The sequence below is a fragment of the Mobula birostris genome, chromosome 7, assembly GCF_030028105.1.
Source record: "Mobula birostris isolate sMobBir1 chromosome 7, sMobBir1.hap1, whole genome shotgun sequence".
In the NCBI taxonomy this organism is placed as follows: domain Eukaryota; kingdom Metazoa; phylum Chordata; class Chondrichthyes; order Myliobatiformes; family Myliobatidae; genus Mobula; species Mobula birostris.
Window position 1 is genome coordinate 11,374,446 of NC_092376.1, and position 21,476 is coordinate 11,395,921.

The 21,476-nt window shown below is 43.9% G+C and overlaps 1 long non-coding RNA gene across 2 annotated transcripts in view; it reads right to left on the bottom strand.

Moving 5' to 3' along the window:
- Window positions 1-7,650, bottom strand: part of LOC140200012 (uncharacterized) — a 28,105-nt gene extending 20,455 nt beyond the window's left edge. For both annotated transcript variants that reach the window (XR_011886543.1, XR_011886542.1), the window contains exon 1: window positions 7,568-7,650. This is a non-coding gene — a long non-coding RNA (uncharacterized lncRNA). The remainder of the gene's footprint in view (window positions 1-7,567) is intronic.
- Window positions 7,651-21,476: the final 13,826 nt, after the last annotated feature.

Genomic DNA, 21,476 nt, shown 5'->3' on the forward strand with positions numbered 1-21,476 from the left:
CATCATGGCTGATTTATTATCCCTCTCAACCCCATTCTCCAGCCTTCTTCCTGTAAACTCTGATGCTCTTACTAATCAAGGACCTATCAACATCTGCTTTAAATATACGCAATGACTTAACCTCCAGTCTTCTGTGGCAATGAAATTCCACAGATTCACCACTATCTGGTTAAAGAAATTCCTCATCTCTGTTCTAAATGGGCATTCCTCCATTCTGAGCCTGTGCCCTCTGGTCCTAGACTGCCCTAAAACTGGTTTCAATGGGATAATTCTCATGAATCTCCTCTGGACCCTCTCCAATGGTAGCACTTCCCTTCTTAGATATTGGACACAAAACACATGACGAGCATGGTCTGACCAATGCCTTATAAATTCTCAACATTACATCCTTGCTTAATATTCTAGTCCTCTTGAAATGAATGCTAACGTTGCATTTTCCTTCCTCACCACTGACTCAATCTGCAAGTTTATCTTTGAGGATCCTGCACAAGGACTCCCAAGCCCTTTGCACTTCTGAGTTTTGAATTTGCTCCCTGTTAAAAAAAAACATTCTCGGCCTTAATTTCTTCTGCAAATGTGCGTGCCCATACACTTCCCTACTCTGTATTCCATCGTCCACTTCTTTGCACATTCTCCTAACTGGTCCACGTCTGTCTGCAAAATCCCTGCTTCCTTATTACTAGCTGCCCCTCCACATATCTTTGCATCATCTTTGTACCTCAAAAAGGTGGTATCTATCATAAAGGGTACCCATCACCCAGGACATGCCCTCTTCTCACTGTTACCTCAGGGAGGAGAAACAGGAGCTTGAAGACACTCACTCAACATTTTAGAAACAGCTTCTTCCCCTCTACCATCAAGTTTCTGAATGGGCATTGAACCCATATACACTACCTGATGACTTTTGTTTCTTTTTTGCTCTCTTTTTGCACAATTTATTAATTTATATATTAATTTATCTATCTCTATCTATATAGTTGGTAGGGTAGAGGCTTGTCTCTACCAAAGGAGGTGTAAGGTGCTCTTTCCCACTGCTAGCCTGCAGGTTACCCTTAGGTAAGGTGTAGCATCTGCTTAGCTTTCCCCCCCCCCCCCCCCCCCCCGATCAGAGACACGTGAAGCCATGGGAGAGGGTGGTGGATGGTTGTATGAGCAGCTGGTGCTTATCACCAGTCTGAGTTATGAGACCACTGACACCAGGCAGACAGTCTCTGAAGAATATTAATAATATCTGGGGTCACCCATCTTATGTTGTAAGGACTTTTCCCCAGAAGGCAATGGAAAACCACTTCTGTAGAAAAATTTGCCAAGAACAATCATGGTCAAGCCACGTCATACAACACAGCACATAGTGATGATGTATATTTCACACGGTAATTTATGTTTTTTTTAATTACGTATTGCAATGTACTTTTGCTGCAAAACAACAAATTTCATGACACATGCCAGTGATAAACCAGATTCTGATTCTAATACTGATCAATGCCTTGTTAGAAACATAGGTATCTACAGCACATTACAGGCCCTTTGGCCCACAATGTTGTGCCGGCCATGTAACCCACTCTAGAATTTCCCTACTGCATAGCCCTCTATTTTTCTCAGCTCCATGTACCTATCTAAGAGTCTCTTAAAAGACCCTTTAGTATCTGCCTCTACCACTGTCACTGGCAGTGCATTCCACGCACTCACCATCTTCTGTGAGAAAAACTTCCCCCTGACATCCCCTTTGTACCTACTTCCAAGCACCTTAAAACTATGCCCCTCATGTTAGCCACTTCAGCCCTGGGAAAAAGCCTCTGACTATCCACACGATTAATGACTCTCATCATCTCATACAGCTCTTGCAGGTCACCTCTGATCCTCCAGCGCTCCAAGGAGAAAAGGCCAGGTACATTCAACGTATTCTCATAAGGCATGCTCTCCAATCCAGGCAACATCCTTCTAAATCTCCTCTGCACTCTCTCTATAGTATCCACATCCTTCCTGTAATGAGGTGACCAGAACTGAACACAGTACTCCATGTGGGATCTAACTAAGGTCTTATATAGCTGTAACATTACCTCACAGCTCTTGAACTCAATCCCACCGTTGATGAAAGCTAACACACCATGCACCTTCTTAACAACACTGTCAAACTGTGCAGCAGCTTTGAGTGTCCTATGGACTCAGACCCCAAGACCTCACTGAGTCTCCACACTGCCAAGAATCTTACCATTAATATTATATTCTGTCTTCAAATTTGACCTACAGAAATGAACCACTTCATACTTACCTGGGTTGACCTCCATCTGCCACTTCTCAGCCCAGTTCTGCATCCTATCAATGTCCTGCTGTAACCTCTGACAGTCCTCCAGACCCTCCACAACAGCCCCAACCTTTCTGTCATCAGCAGACTTACTAACCCATCCTTCTACTTCCTCATGTGGTCTGTACACACCAGATGTATAGTGAAAAAGGCACAACAGCGCCTGTCACCTCAGACAGTTGAAGAAGTTTGGTGTGGGCCCCCAAATCCTAAGAACTTTCTACAGGGGCACAACTGAGAGCATCCTGACTGGCTGCATCACTGCCTGGTATGGGAACTGTACCTCCCTCAATAGTTGGACTCTGCAGAGAGTGGTGCAGACAGCCCAGCGCATCTGTAGATGTGAACTTCCCACTATTCAGAACATTTACAAAGACAGGTGTGTAAAAAGGGCCCAAAGGATCACTGGGGACCTGAGTCACCCCAGCCACAGACTGTTGCAGCTGCTACCAACTGGGAAATGGTACAACATCATAAAAGCCAGGACCAACAGGCTCCGGGACAGCTTCTTCCACCAGACCATCCCACTAATTAATTCCTGCTAATACAATTGTATTTCTGTGTTATATTGACTGCCCTGTTGTACATACTATTTATTATAAATTACTATAAATTGCACATTGCACATTTAGATGGAGATGTAACATAAAGATTTTTACTCCTCATGTAAATGAAGGATGTAAGTAATAAAGTAAATTCAATTCATCCAGGTCACTTATAAAAATTACAAAGAGGAGGAATCCCAGAACAGATCCCTGTGGAACACCACTGGTCACCGACCTCTATGCGGAATATGAACCATCTACAATCACCCTTTGCATTCTGTGGGCAAACCAATTCGCGATCTACCAAGTAAGGTCTCCTTGGATCCCATGTCTCATTACTTTCAGAATGAGCCTTGCATAGGAACCTTATCAAATACCTTACTGAAATCCATATACTGCTCTACCTTCATCAATGTGTCTTGTTACATCCTCAAAGAACTCAATCATGTTTGTAAGGTATGACCTGCTCTTGACAAAGCCGTGCTGACTATCCCTAATCAGATTATGTCTCTCCAAATGCTCATAAATCCTGCCTCTCAGGATCTTTTTCAACAAGCTGTCCACCACTGTTCTGAGCTGTAATCTCCATGGCTAGGAAATTTAGTTGTGCAGTAATTGAAAATACTCTTTTTCCTGCTGGGAAGATTCACAACCATGGTAAAAAGGATGAGATTAGGTGGGCACCTTGGTTGGCATGGGTGATTTGGGATGAAGGGCTTGGTTTCTTGCTGTATTACTTTAAGACTCTTATCACCTCATAATGTAACTCTGGTGTGAGTTACACTTAAATCTTGTCATGAGTTTCCACATCAGGCACATTTCCTCAGGTTATTTTGGAGAGATTTATAGAGACATACAGCATGGAAACAGGTCCTTTGGCCCATTATGTTCATGCCAACCAAGATGGAAATGAAATTGGAATTGGTTTATTATTAACCCTTCAAGAGGACCATAACCTTGCCAAGGTTTCGGGGCTTGCGTGCCTCAATGACCCAGAGAGTTGTGTGGCCTGGGGTCAAGGTTTTATGCTTTGGCTCTCCGTAAGGTCACCCTTGCCAAAAAGTTCAAAGGGTAGAGGTCAGAGTAACAGTGGTCCACCAGACCTTCAAGGTCCGGGGATTCAGCTCAGGGCTAACAACACTGACTGGTAAAACTAAATTATTATGGAAACAGCACTGAAGAATCCTTCTACATCTGAGTGTGACAGTATTGCCGAGTCTCCATCTGGGATTTGCATAACTGACGGTAGTGAAAGCAGAGAGAAAGCTAATGATATGAAGAAGTATGCCCTGAACACCACCAGAGATGGAGAACCTTCATTACTACCCTAAACGCCAGCGGAGTAATGGGCAGTAAGTTACTATAGTCACATGTAACGAGGTACAGTGAAAAAGTTGTCTTGTATAGACCATAAGACCGTAAAACATAGGAGCAGAATTAGGCCAATTGGCTCATTGAGTCTGCTCCGCCACTCAATCATGGCTGATCCTTTTTCTCCCTCCTCTTCAACCCCAGTTCCCAGCCTTCTCCCCATAACCTTTGATGCCATGTCCAATCAAGAACCTATCAATCTCTGCCTTAAATACACCCAATGACCTGGCCTCCACAGCAGCACGTGGCAACAAATTCCACAAATGAATACTGTTCATGGGGATCAATTGACAAACTTCATCTCATTCAGAATGCTGCTGCTAGAGTTTTAACTAAAACTAGGATGAAGGAGCACATCGCTTCCATCCTAGCTACTCTGCTTTGGCTTCCTGTAGCTTTTAGAATTGATTTTAAAGTTCTCCTGCTTGCTTTTAAATCTCTTAATGGTCTGGGACTGGATGACATCACAGAATTGCTTTTGTTTTATAATCCTGCTTGAGCTCTTGGGTCTTCTTCTGTCGGTCTCTTAAATTTAAACAAACTCCCTCAAAAGATAATTGACAGGCCAGCTTTTGTGAACTACGCTCCTAAACTGTGGAATTCATTTCCTAAAACCATAAGGGATGAAGACTCAATAGACACTTTTAAACACTAGTATAAAACTTATTTATTTAACCTTGCTTTTAACTAACATCTTTTTTATCTTTAATTTTCAAATTTATTTTTATTTTCTATTTTATTTTCGTTTGTACTTTATCCCACTGTAAAGCACGATGAGCAATATTGAGGATATGAAAAGTGCTCTATAAATAAAGTTAATATTACTATTATTATCATCAGTTTATTACAGAGTGCATTTCCTCATTACAGGAAGCATGTGGAAGCTTTAGAGAAGTTTCAGAGGAGATTTACTGGGTTGCAACATGGAGCAGTGGATATGTCAAGAGAAGGAAGATTAAGCAAATCTGGGCTTTTCCCTTTGGAGCGATGATGAATGAGAAGTGACTTGATAGACGTGTGTGAAATTATGAAAAACATAGATATAGAGTGAACATCTGTCCATTCACCTCCTCCCCCATCTCCATTCAGAGCTCCAAATAGCCCTTCCAGTAGAGGAAACACTTCACCTGTGAATCTGCTGGGGTTGTCTATTGTGTCCGGTGCTCCCAATGCGGCCTCCTCTGCACTGGCGAAACCCGTGTAAATTGGGGGACAGTTTCGTTAAGCGCCTCCACTCCATCTGTCAAAAGCAGAACTTCCTGGTGGCCAAACGTTATAATTCGGATCCCCATTCTCATTCAGACACGTTGGTCCATGGCCTCCTCTTGTGTGCCAAGATGAGGCTACACTCAGGGTGGAGGAGCAACACCTTATATTCCTTCTGGGCAGCCTCCAACCCAATGGCATGAATATTGATTTCTATTCTGGTAAAAAAACGCCCCCTCATCCTTCCCTTTCTCCTATGGTCCACTGTCCTCTCCTATCAGATCCTTTCTCTCCAGCTCTTTACTTTTCCCACCCAGCTGGCTTCACCTATCACTTTCTAGTTATACTCCTTCCCCTCCTCTCCTCAACCTTTTTATTCTGGCATCTTCCCCCTTCCTTCTCATTCCTGAAGAACAGTCTCAGTCCAAAACCTCAACTGTTTATTCATTTCCATGGATGTTGCCTGACCTGTTGAGTTCCTCCAGCATTTTGTGTGTGTCACTCTGTACTTCCATAATCTGCAACCTTTTCCATGTCTACAGAGTGAGCAGCCTTACCTTTTTCCCAGATGGCAATGGCCAATACCAGATAAACATGGTTTAAAGTGAGTAGAAGAAAGATTAGGATAGGCTTTTTACACAGAGATTGGTGGGTGCCTAAAATGCTCCACTGGGGGTGATGGTAGAGGCTGATTCATTCGCGACTTTTAAAGACCCTTTAGTGATTCCAAGTCAAAGTCAAAGTGAATTCATCATCACCATATACTACCTTGAGATTCATTTTCTTGCAGGTATTCATAGCAGAACAAAGAAATACAATCAATAGAATCAATGAAAAGCAGCACACAAAAAAAGTACAAAGTACAAAGTTCCAAGTAAGTTCATTATCAAAGTACATACATGTCACTACATACAACCTGGAGAGTCATTTTCTTGTGAGCATACTTATATTCTGCAGAATAGGAATATTCCTTTCTGAGAATATGTTGAGTGAACTTGGCCTTTTCTCCTTGGAGCGATGGAGGATGAGATGTGACCTGATAGAGGTGTTTAAGATGATGACAGGCATTGATCGTGTGGACAGCCAGAGGCTTCTTCCCAGGGCTGAAATGGCTAACATGAAGGGGCATAGTTTTAAGGTGTTTGGAAGTAGGTACAAGGGGGATGTCAAAAGTAAGTTTTTCACACAGAGAGTGGTGGTTATGTGGAATGCACTGCCAGTGACAGTGGTAGAGGTGGATACAACAGGGTCTTTTAAGAGACTCTTAGATAGGTACATGCAGTTTAGAAAAAAAGAGGGCAGGTGGTAGGAAAATTCTAGGCAGTTTCTAGAGTAGATTACAAGATCGGCACAACATTGTGGGCCAAAGGGCCTGTAATGTGCTGTAGATTTCCATGTTTCTATAACAGAATCAATGAAAGACTGACAAACAACCAATAAGCAAAAGACAAACTGTGAAAATACAAAAAGTAAGTAAATAATACTGAGGTGAATTGCAGAGTCCTTGGAAGTGAATCCATGGATTGTGGAATGAGTTGAGAGTTGAGACACCTGTTGTGACGGGAGGCAAATTGGAATGGATCCTCTGGCAGGAGTTAACATGCTTCACATCCAACCTCTCAAAGCCCTTCGTCACAGTGGATGCAAATGCTACTGGATGATAGTCGTTGAGGCAGACTGTAGATAGGCACATAATGTAAGAAAATTGGAGGGCTATGAGCTCTGTAGGATTGAAGGCTTAGGTTGATCATGGTCTGTAGTGTTCTGGTGCAGTGTGTTGAAACTCTGACTAAACACCAAGTTAGGCCGGAGCCAATGAAGACAGAGTCGTGGTAAGGTTAACCATTTACTGTTCACTTTTCCACATTAACATCGTATGGTGAAAACTGTTGATAAAAGAATACAAACCTATAGAGCGTCTGTTTCATTCCGGAGACGATGCGCGCTCTCTCCTTTTAGCGAGAGTCTCCAGCCGCCCCGAGTAGAAGCGAGAGGGCGGGGGTCCCGCCAAAACGCCGCCGGGCCCGAGCCCACCCCGCGCCTGAAACTGAAAAGCCGGCACCCGCGCCGCCCCAACCGCCGCTTCCTTAACAGAAACCGCGCTAATATTTTTACTTCAAATACCTTCATAGGAACTTACGGTGTTGTTTCTAGAATGTTTCTGTGTGGGTAGAAACGGCGCTCTCCGCCATCATGCCGCTCGCAGGACACCCGCCTTCACACCTTCCCTAACCGGAAGTTACGCATAAGACGCGGCGAAACCGGAGATGACGTCATCGCACGCCGCGCTATACCATAGCCAATGGATTTACCTTCGTTATACTGGAACTTAATTATCAACCTTTAACTAGAGAATAGTTACAAACAAATCATTTAAAGCGTAGACCCAACAAAGTGAAATAAATTCCTTAAGGGCAATACACCCACACTGTGCTGTATTAGTCTGTGGTTTCCATGTTCTATGTTCTACTCTAGCATGTTCCATTCCAAGCCCTTACAATTGATAGCAGACCAAAACATAGAACTTAGAACATTTTACTGGAAAGAAACAGGTCTTTCGGCCCACAATGTTGTGCTAAACCAGTTAAAATAGTAATTGAAAGCCAACTAATCTCTTCTGCCTACATAATGTCCGTATCATCACAGTTTCCTCACATCTATGTGTCTCTCTAAATGTGGCTTAAAATTTCCTAATGTATCTGCCTTTACCACCACCCCAGGCAGCGCATTCCAGGCATCCACCGCTCTCCGTGTACAAAATGTTGTCCCGCACATCTCCTTTGAAACTACCGCCTCTCGCCTAAGTCTGGTATTAGATATTTCGACTCTGAGTAAAATATACTGTCTGTCTACTCTGTCTATGCCCCGCATAATCTGGTAAACCATCAAATCTCTGCTCCAGAGAAAACAATCCAAGTTTGTCTGACCTCTCATCCAGGTAGCTTTATTGGCCAGACAATTTCCAACGAGTCAAGGTAAATGTCCTTGCATTAATTTGACCTGAAATCACTGCTTATTGATGGATCTACTATGATGAATGCTGCAGATGTATGGTGTTTCAATGTCTATCCCCTGGCTAGGTACAATGACCTATTACACGATCAATACTCAGCAATCGACACTGACCCATCCTTTCTGTAATCACTGGTCCCTGCTCAGGTATTGCACATATTAATCATCATTACCTCCTGGATTAAGGCAGACTGTAACAGCCAAATTGAAGCCACTCTGTATTGGATATCATGATCTATTCATTGGTGCTGGAAGCGTGGCGACACTTGTGGGCTGCCCTGCATAATCCTCGCTGATTTGATTTGAAGCAAATGATACATTTCACTGTTTTGTCATTTCAATGCATATGTGGCAAATAAAGTTATAAGCTGCAGCTATATAGGACCCTGGTCAGACTCCACTTGGAGTACTGTGCTCAGTTCTGGTCGCCTTACTACAGGAAGGATATGGATACGATAGAAATGGTGCAGAGGAGATTTACAAGGACGTTGCCTGGATTGGGGAGCATGTCTTATGAAAACAGGTTGAGCGAACTCAGCCTTTTCTCCTTGGAGCGACGGAGGTTGAGAGGTGACCTGATAGAGGTGTATAAGATGATGAGAGGCATTGATCGTGTGGATAGTCAGGGACCTTTTCCCAGGGCTGAAATGGCTAGCATGAGAGGGCACAGTTTTAAGTTGCTTGGAAGTAGGTACAGAGGAGATGTCAGGGGTAAGTTTTATACGCAGAGAATGGTGAGTGCGTGGGATGGGCTGCCGGTGGCAATGGTGGAGGTGGAAACGATAGGGTCTTTTAAGAGACTCCTGGATGGCTACATGGAGCTTAGAAAAATAGAGGGCTATAGGTAAGCCTAGGTAGTTCTAAGGTAAGGACATGTTCGGCACAGCCTGTATTGTGCTGTAGGTTTTCTATGTTTCTATGTTTAAATCCAGCCACCAACCAATAGAACACTAGTATCTCCCATTCATTCTGACTTTAGAATCTTACTAAAGTCTTAGTACTAGACCATGGCCATATGGAGCCGTCCATTCATAGAGGATCACAACTTGTTGCTAGATTTGGAGGTCTGTGTGCCTCAAAGTGATGAGAGTCCTTGACAAGGATGGCTTGGCATCAAATGCTGGAGTATCCGAGGCTAGGATCGAGACACGGTCTCAAACTGGATCGAGAATCTGAGCACAAAACAAACACCAGACAAAATTGTGAGTAGGCTTATAATTGGGCATGGAATCTCTGTTCAGGTGCACTTTAAATGCTCAATCCTTGGTGCCCAAAACATGATTGGCAATTAGCGGGACTCTCCTGAATCTTTAAAGGAGCCATGCCAGCTGTCTACACTCAGGGGAGTCAGAGAGTCTAAACCTGAGAAGCTGGCACAGATAGGCGTGTGTTGTAATAGGACCCCCCTCTGCTATGGCCGACTGCCGATGGACCTGTCTGCTCGGAGAGATGGTAATTGCAGTCATGGATGAAAACCAGATCCAAGATGTCTCTTTCAGGCACCCAGCACCTCTCCTCTGGTCCAAATCCTTCCCAGTCCATGAGATATTGCCGAACACTTCGAACAGTATGTGAGCCCAAAATTCTCCTCACGGTGAAAACCTGTTCCCTATCAACCTGCATGGGTTTGACTGGACCTTGAGCAGGTGATGGCCGGTCATGGTCCAAGATTGGGGAATGGATCAACGATGTGATGAGTCTGGGCTAAGGCTAGCCCTCTTCAACCTCATGGTATAGTCCCACTCCTGCTCTGCTAGACGATTACCGCGACAGATGGACCTGTCGACCAGAGCCACTAAGTTCTCTGCTGGCTCTCCCAAGGCAAGGCTATCCTTCAGTTTATCTGGGAATCCTTAGTACGGCCGAGGCCATCCCGTTCCAACCGCTCTCCTGAGCCAAGGTCTGAAATTCAATCACGTAGTTGTCCGCTGACTGTCCCCCACTGTCGAATCTTCATCAGGAGGTCTGAGGCTCGGCTGTCTCTGGCTCTGATGAAACCTCACTTTAATGGCAGCCATGAAATCCTTCGAATCCGAGCAAATCTCCGACTTGTGTTCCCAATGTGCGGTGGCCCAGACCGGGGCTCTCTCAGTCAGGAGAGAGATAATGAAGGCCACCTTTCCACTCTCTGAAGGGAACCAGGATGGCTGGAGTTCAAATACTAATGAGCATTGGGAGAGGAAGCTGCGGCAAGAACCTGGGTCACTGTTGAATCTCTCCATGGTTGGAAGATGTACTGGCTCCAGAGCGGGATCGACTGGTTCTCCCAAGCGACTCCAGCTTCCTCCTTGCAAAAGTTGACCAGTGGCTACCTGGAGCTCATGTATCTCGAGGCTCTGTCAGGAAATATCTTCACTGTGGCTGGTCACAGCAGACAAAAGACTCTGATACCCCATTGGGTCCATACTGCCTCATTCGTACTGTGACAAGAGCCCTTGACGAGGATGGCTTGGACCCAAATGCTGGAGTAGCCGAGGCTAGGCTCGAGACACAGTTTCAAACCAGGTCGAGAAACTGAGCACAAAACAAACACTAGACAAGACGGCTTATGATTGAGCACTGAACAGTTCAGGTGCGCTTAAATGCTCAATCCTTGGCACCCAAAACATGATTGGCAAGTAGTGGAACAGTCCTAAATCATTAAGGCGCTGCACCAGCTATCCACACTCTGGACAGTTAGAGTGTCTAAATCTCGGAAGCTGGTGTGGATGAGTGTGGGTCGTAACACTCAATGACCTGGACTCAGGGCTTTATGCTTTGGTTCTTAGTAAGGGCACCATGCCAAAAAGGTCAAAGGGTAGAGACCAGACTAAGAATGGTCCACCAGTCCTCCAAGTTCGAGAGTTCAGCTCAGGGCTAACAACCCTGGCTGGTAAAGCAATATTGCTACGGAAACAGCAAAGAAGAATCCTTCTACATCTGAGTGTGACGGTATTCCTGAGTCTCCACCTGGGACTTGCACGACTGACAGTCGTGGAAACTGAAAGGAAAGTACCGAAATGATGAAGGAAGCCCAGAACACCTCATTGGAGGAGCTTCATTACTGCCTTAAATGCCAGTGGCATTAATGTGCTGTAAACTCATAGAGTACTACAACACAGAATCAGATCCTTCAGCCCATCTAGTCCATGACAAACTCTTACTCTGCTTAGCCCCATTGACTTGCACCTGGACCACAGCTCTTCAAACCCTCCCACCCATGTACCAAGCTTCTCTTGTGTTGCAAACAAACCCACATGCACCATTTCCGCTGGCAGCTCGTTCCACACTAAAACCCCCGCTGATTGAACAAGGTCCCCTCGTGTACCGTTTAACCCTTTCATCCTTTACCCTTAACCTATGACCTCTAGTTCTAGTCTCGCCCAAACTCAATGGAAAAAGCCTGCTTGTCTTTACCCTGTCTATACCCCTCATAAGTTTTATACCTGCATCAAATTTCCCATTTTTCTTCTTTGCTCCAGGCAATAAAGTCTTAACCTATTCAACCTTTCCTTATAACTCACGTCCTTGTAAATTTTCTCTGCACTCTTTCAATCTCATTGATACATTTCCTGTAGGTAGGTGAGCAGAATTGCACATAATATTTCGAATTTGGCCTCACCAATACCTTATACGTCAATATAACAACCCAACTCCTGTACACAATAATTTGATTGATGAAGGCCAATGTGCTAAAAGCTCTCTCTGCGACCTTGTCTTCCAGTGCCACCACTTTCACGGATATATGTCATGCTTTGAATGTCATGCGAATAGCAAGTTTCATTACTCTGGAGCTACTTGCCCGGGAATAAGGCACTATTCAGAAGAAAAACATGGCACTCTTCTTGTGTACAGCTCAATATTTATTCTTTATGACAACACAAAGCATTAGAATTTGTCATCAGTAACTGGTAGCTGGTTTGCTATTGCTACGTGTCTCAAGGTACAGTGAAAAACATCTGTTTGCATGTCATCCATACAGACCATTTCATGCCCAAGTACACTGAGGTGGCACAAAGGAAAAACAATAACAAAAATCAGAAAACACACTCAATTGCCATTTTATTAGGTACCTCTTGTACTTAATAAAGTGGCCACTGAGTCTATGTTTGTGGTCTTCTGCTGCTGTAGCACATCCACTTCAAGGTTCACTGTATTGTTCATTCAGAGATGCTCTTCTGCACACCACTGTCGTAATGTGTGGTTACTTGAGTTACTGTCGCCTTCCTGTCAGATTGAACCAGTCTGGCCATTCTCCTCTGTGTCCTGCCGAAGGGTTTCAGCCCAAAACATTGGCTGTACTCTCTTTCATAGATGCTGCCTGGCCTGCTGACTTCCTCCAGCATTTTGCGTGTGTTGCTTGGATTTCCAATACCTGCAGATTTTCTCTTGATTGTGATTGGCTCCTCCTGCCTCTCTCATTAACAAAACATTTTCACCCACAGAAGTTCTGCTTATTGGATTTTATTCTGTTTTTCTCACCATTCTCTGTAAACTCTAGAGACTGCTGTGGGTGAAAATCCTAGGAGATTAGCAGTTTCTGAGGTACTCAAATCACCCCATCTGGCACCAACAATTATTCCATGGTCAAAGTCACTTAAATCACATTTCTTCCCCATCCTGATGTCTGGTCTAAACAACAACTGAACCTCTTGGCCATGCCTCCATGTTTTTATGCATTGAATTGCTGCCATATGATTGGCTGATTAATGAGCAGGTGTACAGGTGTCCCTAATAAAGTGGCCACTGAATGTTGTGTTCCAGTTACAGAGAAAGTGAAGTGGAGTTAGACAAGTACAGGGGTATGATGAGGTAGATTGTGAGGTCAAGATTCCATCTTATAGTGCATGGGGGCCATTCAATAGTCTTATCGACAGTGGGACAGCAGCTGTCCTTGAGCTTGGGGTGTATCAAGTTCGGATGCATCCAGATAGAATTCTTTCTATGGTGCATCTATAAAACGTCAATAGGGTCATCGGGGACATGTTGAATTTACTTAGCCCTTCGAGGCAATTTCTTGGCTGGATCAGGATTGAATTGAATTGAATTGAGTTGACTTTATTTCTTCTTTTTCAATACTTTTATTGATTTCTATGTAGAAGAAAACAGAGTTCAAGAGAATACATATTATAAAACAAAAGACAAAATATAATAATACCAGATGCAGTATATTGAATCACATTAACGGACTCCTTACTCTATATTCATATGAATTAGATTAATTCGTATATTAGAATATAAACAATTTTATTAAGAAAAGAAGATCTACACCCTCTACCAAAGTTGAAGCTGTTTGGGAAACAAAAGAAAAAAAGAAACTTATCAGATAATAAAATATACTATTAACTAGCTTCTGTACTTTAACAAGAAGTCAAAGATTATGAAAATAATTTAAAAATGGCCCCCACAAATTTTGAAAATCTTGGTTAGATTCAGAAATTGAACAATGAATCTTTTCTAAATTTAGGCGTGCCATAACATTCCGTAACCACTGAGCATGATTAGGCGGAACAACATCCTTCCATTTAAACAAAAGCGCCCTCCTAGTCATAAGAGAGATAAAAGCCAGGATGAGCAGATCAGATGTCTTCAAAATGTTATCTTTCCTTCCAACAATACCAAATAGGGCAGTCAAAGGATTAGGCTTAAAATTTGTAGGAAGAGGTGCAGTCGACGTTTCAGGCCGAGACCACTGCACCTCTTCCTACAGATGCTGCCTGGCCTGCTGCGTTCACCTTTGATGTGTGTTGCTTGAATTTCCAGCATCTGCAGAATTCCTGTTGTTTAGGCTTAAAATTTACTTTATTTCTTACGTCCTTCATATACATGAGGAGTAAAAATCTTTACATTACACCTCTGTCTGAATGTGCAATGTGTAATTTGTAATAAATAGTATGTACAATTGACAATCAATACAGCATAGAAATACAATTATATCAGTGTGAATTATTCAGTCTGATGACCTGGTGGAAGAAGCTGTCCCGGAGCCTGTTGGTCCTGGCTTTTATGTTGCAGTACCGTTTCCCGGATGGTAGCAGCTGCAACAGTTTGTGGTTGGGGTGACTCGGGTCCCCAATAATCCTTTAGACCCCTTGTACACAGCTGTCTTTGTAAATGTTCTGAATAGAGGGAAGTTCACATCTTCAGATGCGCTGGGCTGTCTCCTCCAGTCTCTGCAGAGCCCTGTGATTGAGGGAAGTACAGTTTCCATACCAGGCAATGATGCAGCCAGTCAGGAGCTCTCAATTGTGCCCCTGTAGAATGTCCTTATGTTTTGAGGACTCATGCCGAACTTCTTCAACCGCCTGAGGTCCTCAGGCGTTGGTCTAGTGATCTGAAGGTTGCTAGTTCGAGCCTCACCTGAGGCAGCGTGTTGTCTCCTTGAGCAAGGCACTTAACCACACATTGCTCTGCGACAACACTAGTGCCAAGCTGGATCGGCCCTAGTGCCCTTCCTTCGGACAACATCGGTGGCGTGGAGAGGGGAGACTTGCAGCATGGGCAACTGCCGGTCTTCCATACAACCTTGCCCAGGCCTGCGCCCTGGAAACCTTCTAAGATGCAAATCCATGATCTCACGAGACTAACGGAAGCTTATATTATATCTAAGAACTCGAAGCTTTCAACCATCCAGACTATGCTCTCTTCTCACTCACTGCTGCCATCAGGAAGGCGGTACTTATATCCCACACTACCAGGTTTAGGAATAGTTATTCCTCCTCAGCTATTAGGCTGCTTCACTCATATTAACTCTGAACTGATTCCACAACCTATCACCTCACTCTCAGGGTCTCTACAACTCATGTTTTCAGGATTATTTATTTATTTATCTATCTATTTAATCTATCTATCTATCCATTCATTTATAGATTGATTGGTTTGTTTATTTATTTATTTTTGTATTGTAGTTTGTCCTCTTTTGCAGATTGGGTGTCAGTCGGTATTTGTGTGTAGTTTTCCATTGACTCTTTTGTATTTCTCTGTTCTACCATTAATGCCCGCAAGTAAATTAATATCAGGGTAGTATATGATGACATGTACGTAATTTGATAATAAATTTACTTTGAATCTTCACCTCAGCACCACTGACACTGACACGTATGTGACACATGGTGGCCAATGCGATCACGTTTGCTGTTGTGTGCTGAGGCAGCAGGCTGAGCGCAGCAGACAGCAATAGGATCAACAAACTCATTCGTAAGGCCAGTGATGTTGTGGGGATGGAACTGGACTCTCTGACGGTGGTGTCTGAAACGAGGATGCTGTCCAAGTTGCATGCCATCTTGGACAATGTCTCCCATCCACTACATAATGTACTGGTTGGGCACAGGAGTACATTCAGCCAGAGACTCATTCCACCGAGATGCAGCACAGAGCATCATAGGAAGTCATTCCTGCCTGTGGCCATCAAACTTTACAACTCCTCCCTTGGAGAGTCAGGCACCCTGAGCCAATAGGCTGGTCCTGGACTTATTTCCTGGCATAATTTACATATTACTATTTAATTATCTATGGCTTTATTACTATTTAATTATTTATGGTGCAACTGTAACAAAAACCAATTTCCCCCGGGATCAATAAAGTATGACTATGACTATGACTACTCGTCCACCCTTCCAGCTCTTCTGTTTTGCTGGCAATGAACGAGCGGTTAGTCGGCTGACTGCATGCCACTCCGCTCTCTGTCTCCTTCCTGCACTCTGTCCCATTATTTTTTGAGATTGGGCCCTCTACAATAAACCCAAGCACATGAGGGAAGGGCAAAGTTGACGAGAGGATAAGGTTAGTGATTTCACAACTCTGGAGTAAGAAACAAATTAAAAGATGGTGTGACCGGCGAGGAATTGGCAAGGCCACTGTAGCCTTTCCTCAGCGTCAGAGCGAGCCTGGGGAAGAATACCAGACCAGATTCCATTCCTTGAGCAAGCAGGGAACTCCAAGGATGAGGTAACCTTGAGGCAGTGGCTGCAGAGGAGCAGCGTCAACGTGATCCGTGCAACAATATAAAATGGGGATTAGCTATAATACCAGGCTAATGAGATGTGAATTGGTATCAGTCATTGCAGGAATAATTACAACCTTAAATTCAATCAAACTCCTCTGTAATAATTTCCAAAATTAGATAACATTATTGCTACCAAGCGAAGGCATTAAACAGGAATTTATATTACCCATTTTAGATGAAGCTTGATGGTATTTTTCTTGGCGAGGGGGTGATTGGAGTGTATTCACTGGAGTTTAGAAGAATGAGGGGTGATCTCATTGAAAGTCCTGGATAGAGCAGATGCTGTTGTTCCTTTTTGCTCACTGTGGCACGTAAGGGCGGCACTTTGCCGTTTCCTTAGCACTTACCTGTTTTTTTATGAGGCTGAGTTGCTAGCTTGACGTTCAACCTAGCACAGATGGAGAGCGTGCAAGGAGCCGGCCGGATTCGAACCCGGGATACCTTGTCTGGAAGTCCAGTGCAGGTGCCACTGCACCACTAGATGGCATAGAGTGTGGGGAGGATGTTTCCTATAGGGGGGAGTCTAGGACCAGGGGCACAGGTTTAGAATAGAAGGGCGTCCATTTAGAACAGAGTGTAGTGAATCTGTGGAACTTATTGACACAGATGGCTGTGGAGTCCAAATCATTGGATACCTTTAAAGCAGAGATTGATAGGTTCTTGATTAGTAAGGGTGTCAAAGGTTACGGGATAAGGCAGGAGAAGAGGCTTGAGAGGGATAATAAACCAGCTATGGTGGAGCTGATTCAAAGGGCTGAAGGTCCTAATTCTGCTCCTGTCTTATGGTCTCATTCTGTGCCACGTACTTGGGTCACATTGGTGATTGGTGGCTGAATGAGCTTCTGACAGCCGGAGGGTGTCTGAGGTGGGAGGGGCCCATGATCTTGAGTTCGGGGTGCCGGTGAATCTAAGCTTAGCCCATTAGTCAAAGTAGGTTTACGGAGGCTGCAGAGAGCTGGATTATACACATCGATACTCATGACCTTTTACAGATGAGCAGTGGAGGGCGTTACTACTACTCTGAGAGACTACTACACTGAACTGACTCTACAACTTCCAAACTCACTTTTTGCAACTTGTGTACTCAGTATTATTATTTTTTATTTCTGAAGTTTGTCCCTTGGACATTGGCTGTTTGTCAATCTGTGTTTAATAAAGGTGTATAAAATCACGAGGGGTGTTGGTAGGGTTAATGCACACAGCTGATCTGTCAGAGTTGGGCGAGCAAGAACTAGACCTCATAGGCTTAAGGTAAGATGGGAAAGATAACTTTTTCACATGGAGTGGTTTGTATCTAGAATCAAAATCAAATCAAGTTTAATTATCATTCAAACCATACATAGATAACAGCTCAACATAACAGAGTTCCTCTGGGGCCAAGGTGAAAAACATTCAAAAATAGTGAATAATGTGCTTTGAAATATCGAGTAAAGAAGCATATTCCAAGACTCTGAGCGACAATGTCCGGCAATCGATGGTACTGTCTCCCGACTGTGTACAGACGCACGCAATCCAGACTGCCATTCCGCCTCTTGAATGCGGGAGGCCAGCACTGGCGGGCCCCAGGACCCAGCCGAGCTCAACCACACTGTAGCGCTCCTGCATCTCTCATCTGGTCTGCAGCAGCAGGCAAGCCTGAGGCTTGAGGCCTAGTGTGCACCTCAACTGAGGCTACACAGCTCCCAAGTCGAATGTCCTTCCACCGGACAAGGGTTACAGGTTTGCGGTAACTTACATTATCACTGTCCAACAGAGTTCTGGGGTCACGAGTGAAATGTCCGAGACAATCTCGCACGGTTATACTGTGCCAACTCTGATGCTTCCGAGTAGCGGGCAGTAACATGGTCTGCAGCCAGGTCAGTTCCTCTGTACCCAAACCAGCTCCTCCAACACATTGGCAGGCTCCTCCGAAATCCAGACCAGCTCCTTTGACATCCCGGCCAACCCCTTTGGTCCACCACCAACGCCAGTCCAGCTACTCCGATCAACGAGCAGCTCACTGATGGCGTAGCCTTGCAGTACCCGATGCTCTTGGAGTAGAATTGTCTTTGGATCATAAAAAACATATTTTACAAAGAAAAAAGCAACTTTGGTCGTCCCCGAGAGGCCGCTGTGTTCGCATGCTCTGCCATCTTACCGGACGTCACTGGAATGAGCTGCTAGTGGAAGTGGTTGAGGCAGGTTAATTGACAACATTTTAAAAATTCTTGGACAAGTACATAGACAGGAAGTATATAGATAATTGATTGATTGTTTGATTAATACTGAAAACATGAGTTGTAGAGTCCTTGAAAGTAAGTTCTGGAATCAGTTCAGTGTTGGGGTGAATGAATTTATTCACAGTTGTTAGCCTGATAGTTGAGGGGTAATAACTGCTTCTGAACCTGCTGGTGTGGGATCTAAGGCTCCTGTTTCTCCCTCCCAATGGCAGCAGTGAGAAGAGAATATGACCCGGATGGTGGGGGAACTTGATGATGGATGCTGCTCTGTTGTGCTGGTGATTCATATAAATATGCTCAAAGCTTCAGGAAGCTTTTAGATAGGCATATAAGTGGAGAAATTTTTACCTATTTATTTATTGAGGTACAGAGAGGAGTAGGCACGGTGTCGCCCAGAAACCCTGATTTAATCCTAGCCTAATCACAGATTAATTTATAATGACCAACTAATCTACCAATCGGCATGTCTTTGGATTGTGCGAGGACACTCGAGCACCCGGAAAAAAACCCATGTGATCACAGGGAGAACGTACAAACTCCTTACAGACAGCAGCGGGAATTGAATTTGGCTCACTGCTACTGTAAAGCATTGTTCTGACCACTATGCTACCATGCTGCCCTTATGGATGACATGCAGGGAGATGGAATCAGTTTAATTTTGAATCATGCACGGAACAGACGTAATGGGCTGAAGAGTCTGTTCTTGTGCCGCACTACTTGATGGTTCCATGTTCCATGCTCTGTGTGGAAGCCAGTGGCAGGGTTAGGTGCCAAATAGGATCGATGGAAACCACACAAGGCACAACACGCCACTGACACTTCTTGACACTTATGAAGAAAGAAAGAAATACTTGCAGAACCCACACAAACTCTTCCTGAAACCACGCATTGAAATTGCTTCTCCTAGTTTATAGAGTCTCTCAAATTTTTATGCATACTAAAACATACCTGTTAAAATTTAATCGTCCCTTGCCTTCAGTGTTTAATAGCCTTTACACTCTTGAGAATTTTCTGTGAAAATTGGAGTAATTGACTACTTTCAAAATGCTGGAGTTTAAAGAATATATCACTGCTAGCTTAATTAAAATATTTAATTAATGCTAGAAGATCAGATCAAATCAGGTTCCTGGGGTTCTACACCCTCACTCAATGTGTGTTACCTCAGTTTTTCAACATTCAGATTTCCTAGGAACCTCAACTTGTTTACAAAGACTTTAATGCAACAGAACCTGTGATGTTGGCACACACGATGGTTCAGCTTCAGCTTTGGTTTATTTATCACATGTACGTTGAAACATACAGTGAAATGCATTGTTTGCATTAACAACCTACACACCCAACAATGTACTGGTGTCACCACACATTCTGGCGCCAACATAGTATGTCCATAACGTCCAGCAGAACAACGCAAGCAGCAGCAACGACAATAGCAATAGAACAAAACAGGCCACTTCCCCATCCTCCCACACAGACTGTTCTCCAACCCTGGGACAGGCAGCCTCGGGGCCTTCAGTCCTTGGCCCTGGACCCTCAGATTTACAAACGTTGGCCTTCAACCTCCGGTCCCTAGTCTGGACTCAGAGACTTGACCTTCGGGACTCTTTCTCTGGCCTTTCCAACTTTGGCCTTTGACCCTCAGACCTCTACTTCTGGACTTACCAAGCTCTGGACTTCGATTTTGACTTCTTGGTGGGAAGCAGAGAGAAGCAGAGTACTGTTTAAGTGCTAAACAGAGGAACCTGAGAGACCTTGCCTATTACATGGAGGAAGTTAGCACGCATTGCACTTTTTCGCTGGCTTTTACACTTTGTTCTGCATTGTTATTGTTTTACCTTGCTGTAGTTCAGGGTTTCCAAACCTGGGGTCCACAGACCCCCCAGTTAATGGTAAGGGTCCATGGCATTAAAAAGGTTGGGAACTCCTGATCTTGTTCAATGCAACATGAAAAGATTTGATCTGTAAATACAGTAATACAGTGATGGGAAAATTGACGGAAGAAAAAGTCTTGATCATGTCGAGTATCTCTCTGCTAATACAACACAGAGGATCTTTATCAAGTGCCTTTATTCTTGCAAGGGGCAAGTTCACTTCCACTCCCACCTGGGATGGTAGGGGACTTCCAATACACCATTTACGAAGCACTCCTTTTATACATAAGGCCGAGACGAGGTTACTATTTCCAGTGAGCTCAGTCTTTCTAATACATTTGTTGTAGTCTGCCATCTGCAGTTAACTTGTCTCTGCTTCTTCCTTATTGTTGCACCATGTTCAGCACATTGGGTTCTTGCAGTCACGTATTCCCTTAGTAAGCACATTTCTTGTGGTCACACACACATACCGCTACATATAAGCTTAGCACTCTGGGATTGTCTACTCCATTTTGTCACATAAAATCATTACAAAAATAATGCAAAGTTCAACACATATTTTCACCGTTGAGAGTGCAAGATATTAATGAGGTACATCAAAGGACGGATATGCAAAAGTTTTGAAGAGCTTATTAGTATTTCTCAGATTAACGCAGATGGAGGGCCATGATCGCCCACGTCATTCGACATGGCATATAATCAATGAATACAATATGCAAGCCAAGTTTTTCCTTGTATCTTAGTACATGTGACAATAATAAACCAATACCAATAATGACTTGATCTTTATGAGCAGTATGTGAGAGAAACTTTTCACTATAGATCTGTAGAGGAAGCACCTCTACTTCCTTAGGATCGTGGTGACATATAAAACTTTGATAAACTTCTATAGATGGGTAGTGGAGAGTGTATTGACAGGCTGTATCACAGCCTGGTATGGAAACACCAATGCCCTTGAACAGGAAC